The following is a 10,159-nucleotide window of genomic DNA, read 5'->3' on the forward strand; positions in this document are numbered from 1 at the left end:
CCCACGTAGAGAGTCACCGGGGGGGGGGAAGTCACCGAGGACCCCGACACTCAACGAGGTCACGGAAATTCTGGACTCGAGATGGGGGGAGGAGGGAGTGGAATACCTCCTCGCCAGGGAAGGTACCCCGGCCAGCGCCAACAGTTGGGTGCCAGATTATGCTCTGGAGGAACCTCTTCTTAAAGACGAGTTCCATGCACTCTTCCCACACAGGCCCATGCCAGAGGAGTATTTTGACGACTGGCTTTTTACGCCCACACTTTCAGGCAGCACCTTCCGGGGGTTCTCCTCCGCAGAGGAGACCACACCGGAATCGAGCCCTCCAAGGGGATCGTGCTCGGGGGTGGACACGGACCGCTCTTATTGGTGGGACGATCAACCAGAAGTGGGGTGGCGAAGGGGGCCTTGGCAAGCAGCATCGCCTGAAGTAACAGGGGGAGGGAAGGGTTTGGATGTGTTGGGGGAGGACCCCGGTTTCGAGCACGCATACACTGAACTGGAAGCAGAGGAGATCGACGTCGATGAGCTGTATCCAGCATCTACCCCCGCTACAACGGAGCTCCCGGAACCTGCGCCCGAGCAGCGGGAGGGGGGAAGGGGGGGCTTCGAGGGGGGGATGGATGTCAGGGGTTCAGGGACAGAGGCACAGGGTAGGCAGGAGATGGAGAGCGATGGGGATGAATCCCAGGACAGCGAGGAAGAGGATGACAATGACTCTAGAGATTCCATGAGTCTTTCCAGCGAATCAGAGGATTCCCAGAAGGGGGCGCCGGTGGTCAAGGCCAGGGGAGCCCCAGGGGGGACGTGTCAGGAGCAGGGGGCCAGCGGGGGATCCCAAAGTGGCAGCTGGGCATCAGGACCAGCCTCCCCGCCAGAGTGCAGCGAAGGGGGTGGAGGTTCCAGTGTATCAGGGGAGGCGGCTCCGGCAGTAGAGAAAGGAGGGAGGTCGGAGCAAGCCACCCTCCTGGAAGGGGAGGGGAGTAGTGAAGGGAGTAGCGTAGCTGTCAAAAGGAAAGTTAGGGGTTGGGCGCGCGCGCCAAGTTCAAATGTAGAGGCGCGCGGAAGTACAGGGAGCCCGGAGGAGGGGCCAGGTCCCAAAGCCCGCAGGAGGGGGCAAGAGCAGTCTGATTCCGCGTCGGAGGAATCCAGGAGGGGCGAAACCCCAGCGGGCAGAAAGACCCTGCGGAAAAGGAAAGAGAGAAAGAGGTGGAGCAGCGCAAGCCTCTTAAACTGGTGCAGGGGAGGGACGGATTCAGAAGGGACTTCGGCGGTCTAAGCCTAACAGACGTAGGGCTGCGCGCCTCGGATCTGAAGCAAACAATGAACTGCAATAAACACCTTTGTATATAAGAAAAGAAAGGCGTTGGTCTTTTGTGAGCTGAGACTTGAGGCAGCCCTGACACATACATATTCTCATATATGTATTAACAGACAACACACATAACAGACAACATGTAAACATATATATTCTCATCCTTTAGTTGGTTATTGCAAGGAGTTGGGCCGCTTCCTTTGGCTTCATTAAGTGAAATTAGTAGGAAGGTCCCACATGGTTTTATGAGCCTCCTTGCCTCTTCAAACACACCACCAGTTAATCAAACTGGCAGGGCTCACAACGCTTGGTTGACTGGGTACCCTTTTATATATGCATGCGTTGCTGTTGTTGCTTTTTTTGTTTGTTTGTTTTAAGGGGGAAAGAGAGGGGTTGATTAGGATTTGGGTAACTCGTACAGGGTTTTTTTTTTAGGGTTTTTCTATCTCTTGTTGCTTGGCAACTTCCTAGTGGGTTTAGTGAGCTCTAACTATCCGGTTTCCCTTTATTCCTTTCCTTATTTCCTATTCCAAATCTTGGGGTTCCTTTCCACTTTGCCAAATCCCGCCCAATTCCTCCTGGGCTATCCCTCCTGGCAACCTCCTACCTATCCTCACAATCTCAGGAAAAGGGGCCCTATTGAACGCCCGCGCCGTGCGGTGCCAGATCGGGTGATCCCTGGATAGAGTTTTGAACCGAAAATCCCCCTTGCTTTTGGAAGCGGGCCCACGCACGATACACGTGTTACGTGGCACCGACCAGTGCGGCTGGGATTGAGACAGAAAGCAAGACCACTTCCTGCCCCCTTGCTAGGACGCTAGGGAAGTTCGGAAAGAGAGCTCCAACCCCTTGCTTTCAACTGGGATGCCCGTTGCGGAGAGTCAGCTATTTTTCAAGTCGGTTCTCTCCGTCTTACTTTCGGACTCCCAATTGGTGCGGCTGGCTGGAGGGTTTTTTAAGAGAAAGAGATAGAGCTCAGAACCCCCCTTTCGGGTCGAGCGGCGGTCCACGGTCTCTCTCACTAACCGGACCAAGAGAAAGGTAAGAAGGAGCGATAGAGAGGAGGGCAGAGAATTCAGTTGCCAGGAGACTTCCACCCCCTTCCCACCAGTGCACTGGATTTTCTTTTCCTTATACTCATGCATCTTCTACGATGATCCCAGGATCGATGAATAAGCCGGCTGGATCCCTCTTTGCTCCCCGGCTGAACTCCTGGGGCTTTCGATTACCGCCCGGAAGATGCCGGGGGTCCAAAAGGATCTTCCCATGCAAAATGGCCCGGAGCCGGCTGAAGATTTTGGGGGCCCCGGTCAGCAGCTCGGGAGAACCGCAAGACCCACGTTGGGCGTCAACTGTTACGGTAAAATCTGGGTGCGGGGCTACTCTGCCACCCAGCTCGTCGGACTAGGTCCGCGGGTCCCTGCAGAAGAAAATGAGCTCAGCCGGAGACAGGAGCAAACTGCAGAAGATCCAAGTTTATTGCGCAACAGGTTCAAGGCGAGATTGAACAGCGAGAAAGGGGGGACATGAACTTTTGAAATTTCCCTCCATGTCCCAGAATACAGTGCAAAATACATCCCAGTTACATCATGAATACATTAAGAAGAGGTTGGGTTACACCGGATTAACATATGGAGGGGGCGGAATATGCAGAGCTGGAGATATGCGCAGATAAGCACATCCTGAGAAGACAATGGTCCATGTATGCATAGTCTGTCACGTGGCATCGCCCGGAGGAAGGGCTTGGCAGAGCGATTTGACAGGATTAGGGTCTTGACACCTTGCTTGAGGGATTATGGAGGACAGGGGAGGTGTCATGGAGTCCTAGAGAAATTGAGCAAATTGGCACGTTGATTTTCTATGAATGTTATAGATTTTAGTCCCTTTTGACATTGACAATTGGAAATAAATGGATATATTGTAGCGAAGAAGAAGGTGAAGAAGACATGCCCCCCCTTCCGTATCACATTTCATAGGAGAAAATTTATTAGGAAAGGAAAAAAATTGATTTAAGGTTTAAAGTTTAAATGATTTAAGGTTAAAGTTAAGTTTCTTCACTGCTTCCTTCTGCCATATTTTGAATAACCAATTTTTGCACTGTGGTCTGAGGCCCTTGCAGGCATTGGTCCACCACAGAAGGTGGCATGGAATTTACATTCGACCCAGGCAAATCTTTGGCAAAGGAACGTGCCAGTGGAATTACCTTTGGCATGACCTCAGAGAGAGGCTGGAAATCTAGAGGTTGAGATGGAGGGAACAATATTACAGCATTTTTAAAGGCAGCTAGGGGTTGCAACAATGTGGGAGCATTCATAGAGACAACTGGTGGTTGGAGCAAAGGGTTAGAGAGCTTTCCAACTGCGTCTCTACACAAATGCCAGGTGTGCAAGACTTGTACAGATGCCTCAGGATGTCTATGGAGTGCATCTCCCAGCTCATTCCATTTCTTAATGTCATAAGTACCCCACTCTGGAAACCAGGGGCACAGTCTAGCAATCTCTAACAACAATTTTTCTACTAGGGGTGCTAAATGCTTATCATGCCCTGCCTGAGCTAGCAAAAATAACAAATTATTCCTATGCTTTTCCTGCCTATGTGAAAGCTTGCTTCCCATGATCTCACCTGGAATGTAATAGATGCGCGTCTTTGGGGCTCGTTCCGAGCGAATGAGATCCTACGTCCGGGAATTGTTTTGTAGGAGATGATCCACCGCGACCGAGGGATAGCAGGTTGCTAGCTCCGAGGGGAGTCCAATCCTGGGGGTTTCCTTTTGCTGAGGTTTCCTTTTTGCTTTGCCTCAAATGCTGATGTTTCCTTTTAGCTTTGCCTCACACGCTGAGGTCCCCCCCCCCCCAGCCTCACACGGTTCCCTTTTAGGTTTGCCTCACACAGTTTCCTTTTTAAGTTTGCCTCACACGGGGCACCACTTGAGGCGTTCCCAAAGTAAAGGAAGGATTGAACTCTGATTAATAAGAATACACACAGAGGCTTGAATCAGCAAGACTCTGGGAAGGGTGCGTATAATAATCTCTCTCCGTGTCTCCCCAGCCCCTGGCCCAGGTCATTTTATTCACAAAAGAACTTTTTACAGAGTGTTCAAAAGAACCAATCAGATTTCTTCTGAGCATTTCAACAAACTCCACGTGGGAACAAACTTAAACTACCAAAACTAATTAAGCACACATATTTCTGGGGTAAACAAAGAAAAGAACTACAAAGGAGTACATTTGGCAACCCCTGGGGTCATAAACAAGCAATATACATGATAAGGAGGATGGCCAGGAGGACAGCGATCATTATCACCTTTATGTGAGATCTGTTTCCTGGCCCTAAGATTAACATCCTGGGATTAACATATCAGAAGGGCTACTTCAAAGAAGCTGCCCACTGTCTTTGATGACCCAGGAGCCTGCCTGGCGAAGAAACTGGCAGTGTATGTGACTTGTCAAGAAAGAGAAATGGAACAGGGATGCAGAGGTGTGGATTGATCAAGAATCATATCAAAATAGTTTAAACCCAGTCAACACAATGCTTTCATTGCTGATACAGATGGCTTACTCTATATTTGTTATAATTCCTCATAGCAATCCCACCTGATCACTACACTTTTAAACTTCTCCAGAGTGTGTATTGTCCAAAAAGAGACACAATTCTGTGTCTAGCTAGAATCAGGCAAGACATTTGTGAACAGTTACAGTAGGGAATTAATTCAGGGCAAGCTGACAGCTGTAGGTGATGGTTTAGAGTAACTGGATTGAGTGTTGCAACCAGCATTTATCATTTAAATACTTTGAGGTGATTGTTTTTGGTGCAGCCTTGGGGGGATTGTTGCCATCACAGAACGGTTGTCATGGAGAGGAGAAATGCTTTTCCTTCTTCCTTCTTCCCTCCATTCCACAGTGCTGAGTTTGAGTGAGGACCGAAATCAGGGACAAGGAGGCCGGCTGCCTTGTTTTGTTTGCAGAATTCTTAGTGTCAATTGTAGAAACGTAATTTATTTTGATCAGCTGCTGTAGAAGCATCTTTCCCTATGAAACCAGGAGCCATTACTACTACTACTACTACTACTACTACTAATTTATTTCTACCCCGCTCATCTGGCTGGGTGCTCACCCAAGATTTGACGATACATGGTCCCATCCATCATCCCTTCAATGCGGTGAGGGTGTCCTGTTCCCTTAGCAGAAAAGCACCCCAAAACATAATATGCCCCCCTCCATGTTTGACGGTGGGGATGGTGTTATTGGGATCGTAGGCAGCATTCCTCCTCCTCCAAACATGGCGAGTTGAGTTGATGCCAAAGAGCTCGATTTTGGTCTCACCTGACCACAATACTTTCACCCCTTTCTCCTCTAGGTCATTCAGATGTGCATTGGCAAACTGCAGATGAGCCTGTACGTGTGCTGTCTTGAGCAAGGGGACCTTGCGGGCTCTGCAAGATCTCAGTCCTTCACGGCGCAGTGTGTTACCAACCATTTTCATGGTGACCAGCTGCCCTGAGATCATTGACAAGTCCCCCCCCCCCCCCGTGTAGATTTGGGCTGCTTCATCACCGTTCTCCTGATCATTGCAACTCCACGAGATGAGATCTTGCATGGAGCCCCAGACGGAGGGAGGTTGACAGTTATTTTGTGTTTCTCCCATTTGCGAATTATTGCACCAACTGTTGTCACCTTCTCACCAAGCTGCTTGGCAATAGCCTTGTAGCCCAGTCCAGCCTTGTGCAGGTCTACAATCTTGTCCTCGACATCCTTGGACAGCTCTTTGGTCTTGGTCATGGTGGCTACTTTGGAATCTACTGGATTGATTGCTTCTGTCGACAGGTGTCTTTTGTACAGGTACTGTAACGAGCTGGGATTACAGGTAACACCTCTCCCTTACAGCAGGTGCTTCTAATCTCAGCTCGTTACATACAGTGACGATACCAGGTAGCCTGACATCTGGCTGGTTGATAGGGGATCAAATACTTATTTCATTCATTATAATGCACATCAATCTCTGTCTTTTGTCATCTGGGTTTCTGGGGGTTGTCCTGTTTTTATTCTGTCTCTCACAGCTACAATAAACCTACCATTAAAATTCTGGACTGGTCATTTCTTCGCCAGAGGGCAAATGGGCAAATTTAACAGGGGATCAAATACTTTCCCCCCTCACTGTATGTTTTGCATTCTCAGCCTTTATCCCTGAACAGTTTCATATAGTGGTTTTGGCAGACCCTCCAGTTAACCTAGATTCAGGTAGGTAGCCGTGTTGGTGTGACGCAGTCGAAATATATATATATTTTTTTAATGTCCAGTAGCGCCTTAGAGACCAACTCAGTTTGTTTTGGGTAGAAGCTTTCCAAGTGGGTATGAACCTCAATGCTTAAAATCCCTGTTAGAGGACAAGGATCCAGAGATCACATTCAGGGTGGCCAAATTTTTCTCCAAAGGGTAGTAGGACTCAATGGGTATGGTCAACCTGTGGACGACTTGTAGAGTATGGTGGTTATAGGGTTAACCTTCTTGTGTTCTGTATCCGGGGGGAGGAGCGTCTACACGAAGCTGTGCTGTGCTGTCCTCACAGTCTTTGTTCCGTGAGTTGGTTTCAGTTTTAGACTGAGCATGCGTCGAGCACAGAGAGGATGTCTGAGAGTTTGGATGGTGATTTATTGCTTGTAAATAAACGCTTATAGATAGAAGAAGCTGTCTCTGGACTGCATCACTCCCTCTGCTCTCACACGAAGGCAGACTGCTGTGTCTCTGCAATTTTTCCTACCTAGGTCGTTTTCCTCAGAGTGTGCGCAGAAGAAACGGCTGGACGGTGGAATCATAAATCTTCACGACTGTTAACGACTGCAATTAGTCTGACAGGAAAAAGCATGGGAGAGTATGCAGATGACTCAAAATAGCATCTGTAATGGACCAGCTGGTTAAAGGTATACAGGTCGGAACTAAACAGTACAAGTTGAGAGCATTTGCAGATGACTTAGTATTGACGTTACAGGAGCCAGAATCTAGTACTAAAAGGGTTTTAGAACTGATTCAAGAATTTGGTCAAGTGGCAGGATTTAAATTGAATAAGTTAAAAACCAAGGTTTTAGAGAAAAATTTAACACCGATTGAAAGAGAGAGGTTTCAGAATGAGACAGGTTTAACAGTGGTTAAGAAAGTTAAATATTTGGGGATTAACATGACAGCAAAAAATGGGAATTTATTTAAAGATAATTATGAAAAATGTTGGTCTGAAGTGAAAAAAGATTTAGAAACTTGGTCAAATTTGAAGCTTTCACTGCTGGGCCGTATTGCTGCGATAAAAATGAATGTATTGCCTAGAATGTTGTTTTTGTTTCAAACTTTGCAGATTGTGGACAAAATGGATTGTTTCAAGAGGTGGCAGAAAGATATTTCTAAATTTGTCTGGCAGGGCAAGAAGCCCAGAATAAAATTTAAAATTTTAACGGATGCAAAGGAAAGAGGTGGATTTGCCCTGCCAGACCTGAAACTTTACTATGAATCAGCAGCTTTTTGCTGGTTGAAAGAATGGCTACTTCTTGAAAACACTGACATTTTGGACCTAGAAGGTTTTAACAATGTATTTGGATGGCATGCATATCTATGGTATGATAAGGTCAAAGCACATAAAGCGTTTAGAAACCACATTGTCAGGAAAGCGCTATTTAATGTTTGGTTAAGATATAAGGATCTGTTAGAAAACAAAACCCCAAGGTGGCTGTCACCAATGGAAGCGAAAGCCTTGAAAAAGGTCAATATGGAGGTCAAATGGCCGAAATATTGGGAAATTTTGGAACAAGACGGAGATAGACTGAAATTGCAGAGTTTTGAAAAACTAAAAAACAAAGTGCGAGACTGGCTTCATTATCATCAAATAATGGAGTTATTTAAATTGGACAGGAAAATTGGCTTCCAGGTGGAAAGATCAAAATTAGAAACAGAACTGTTAGAACCCAAAACTAAGAATTTGTCAAGAATGTATAACTTGCTGCTGAAGTGGAATACTCAGGATGAAACGGTAAAATCGGCTATGATTAAATGGGCACAAGATATTGGACATAATATTATGTTTGCTGACTGGGAACAGTTGTGGACCACAGGTATGAAATTTACGGCATGTAACGCCTTAAGAGAGAATATTATGAAAATGATATACAGGTGGTACATAACCCCAGTCAAGCTTGCAAAAATCTACCATTTGCCCGATAATAAATGTTGGAAATGTAAAGAAACTGAAGGTACATTCTTTCACCTTTGGTGGACGTGCCCAAAGATTAAGGCTTTCTGGGAAATGATATATAATGAATTAAAAAAGGTATTTAAGTATACCTTCCCCAAGAAACCAGAGGCCTTTCTCCTGGGCATAGTCGGCCAAATGGTGGTAAAAAAGGATAGAACTTTCTTTATGTATGCAACAACAGCAGCAAGAATACTTATCGCAAAGTATTGGAAGACACAAGAACTTCCCACACTGGAGGAATGGCAGATGAAACTTATGGACTATATGGAATTGGCGGAAATGACTGGCAGAATCCGTGACCAGGGAGAAGAGTCGATGGAGGAAGACTGGAAGAAATTCAAAGACTATCTTCAGAAACACTGCAAAATTAAGGAATGTTAAAGTGATGTTGGACTGAAAATAAGTGGTTTCCAGCTGCACAGGTTAAAGTTAATGATAGATTAAGATTAAAGATCAAGATTAAAGATGTTTAAAGAAATGGAAATTTGATATTAAAAGGAAAAATTTTAATGTTATATGATATTAAGATCAAGGATTAAGTTTAAAGAAGTTGAAGTTATATATTTTAACATTTTATTAAATTAAAGATTGGGATTAAAAAAGTGGAAAAGAAACTGCTGGACAAATAATTTGGATTGGAATACAAAAGAGGGAGGTATGAGGAAGTCCAGAAAATAAGTAATTTAAAAATGGAAATGGAAAAGAGAGTTTGTTTTTAATTGTTATGCTTTTTGTTTTTTATTGTTGAGTTTTGTATTGCTTTTTGTGTGTGTTGTTTTTTGTTGTTGTTGTTTAAAACTTTAATAAAAATTATTTTTTTTAAAAAAACAAAATACCATCTGTAATGAGTCAAGAATCCAATATCTCTATTCAGACCAACTCTCTCCATCGTTTTCAATTGAGTGATAAGTTGCAATTCAGCCACTTCTCTTTCAAGTCTATTTTTGAAATCCTTTTGTCATAAGACAGCTGCTTGGAGATCCTGCATTAAATGGCCTGGGAGATGGAAGTGTTCTCCTACTGCAGTGATGGCCAAACTCGGCCCTCCAGCTGTTTTGGGACTACAATTCCCATCATCGCTAGCTCACAGGACCAGGAGTCAGGAATTATGGGAATTGTAGTCCCCAAACAGCTGGAGGGCCAAGTTGGGCCATGCCTCATAATTTGGCCCTCCAGCTGTTTTGTGACTGCAAGTCCCATCATCCCTAGCTCACATGAGCGGCGGTCAGGGAGGATGTGTGTTGTGTCGGCATGCGGAGGGTCTCAAGGCCAGCTGGCTAGCCCCAGCTGAGTTGTCTCCTTCCAGCCGTCCCACTGCGAAGACCCATTGGCCTCTGCTCCAACGTAAATCAGCGACCCAGGCTTCAAAGCCAGGGCACACTATATCAGCAGAGTGAACTGCACACACAGAATAGACGTGAGGCTTATGGAAGCATACTACAACTACGGATTTATTAATCATAAATCAGGACAAAGAAACATGTCGTCTCGCTCTTTGTCTTCTCCGAGAGACAAAGAGAAGCAAAAGCTATACACAACGGAAGTTGCTGGTATGTAAACAGACATGTGACATGCAACAGTTCCATGTCTGCAACTAAAGGTGGAATGGAATTT

Source organism: Podarcis pityusensis, assembly GCF_964106645.2.
Source record: "Podarcis pityusensis genome assembly, chromosome: W".
Classification (NCBI taxonomy): Eukaryota; Metazoa; Chordata; class Lepidosauria; order Squamata; family Lacertidae; genus Podarcis; species Podarcis pityusensis.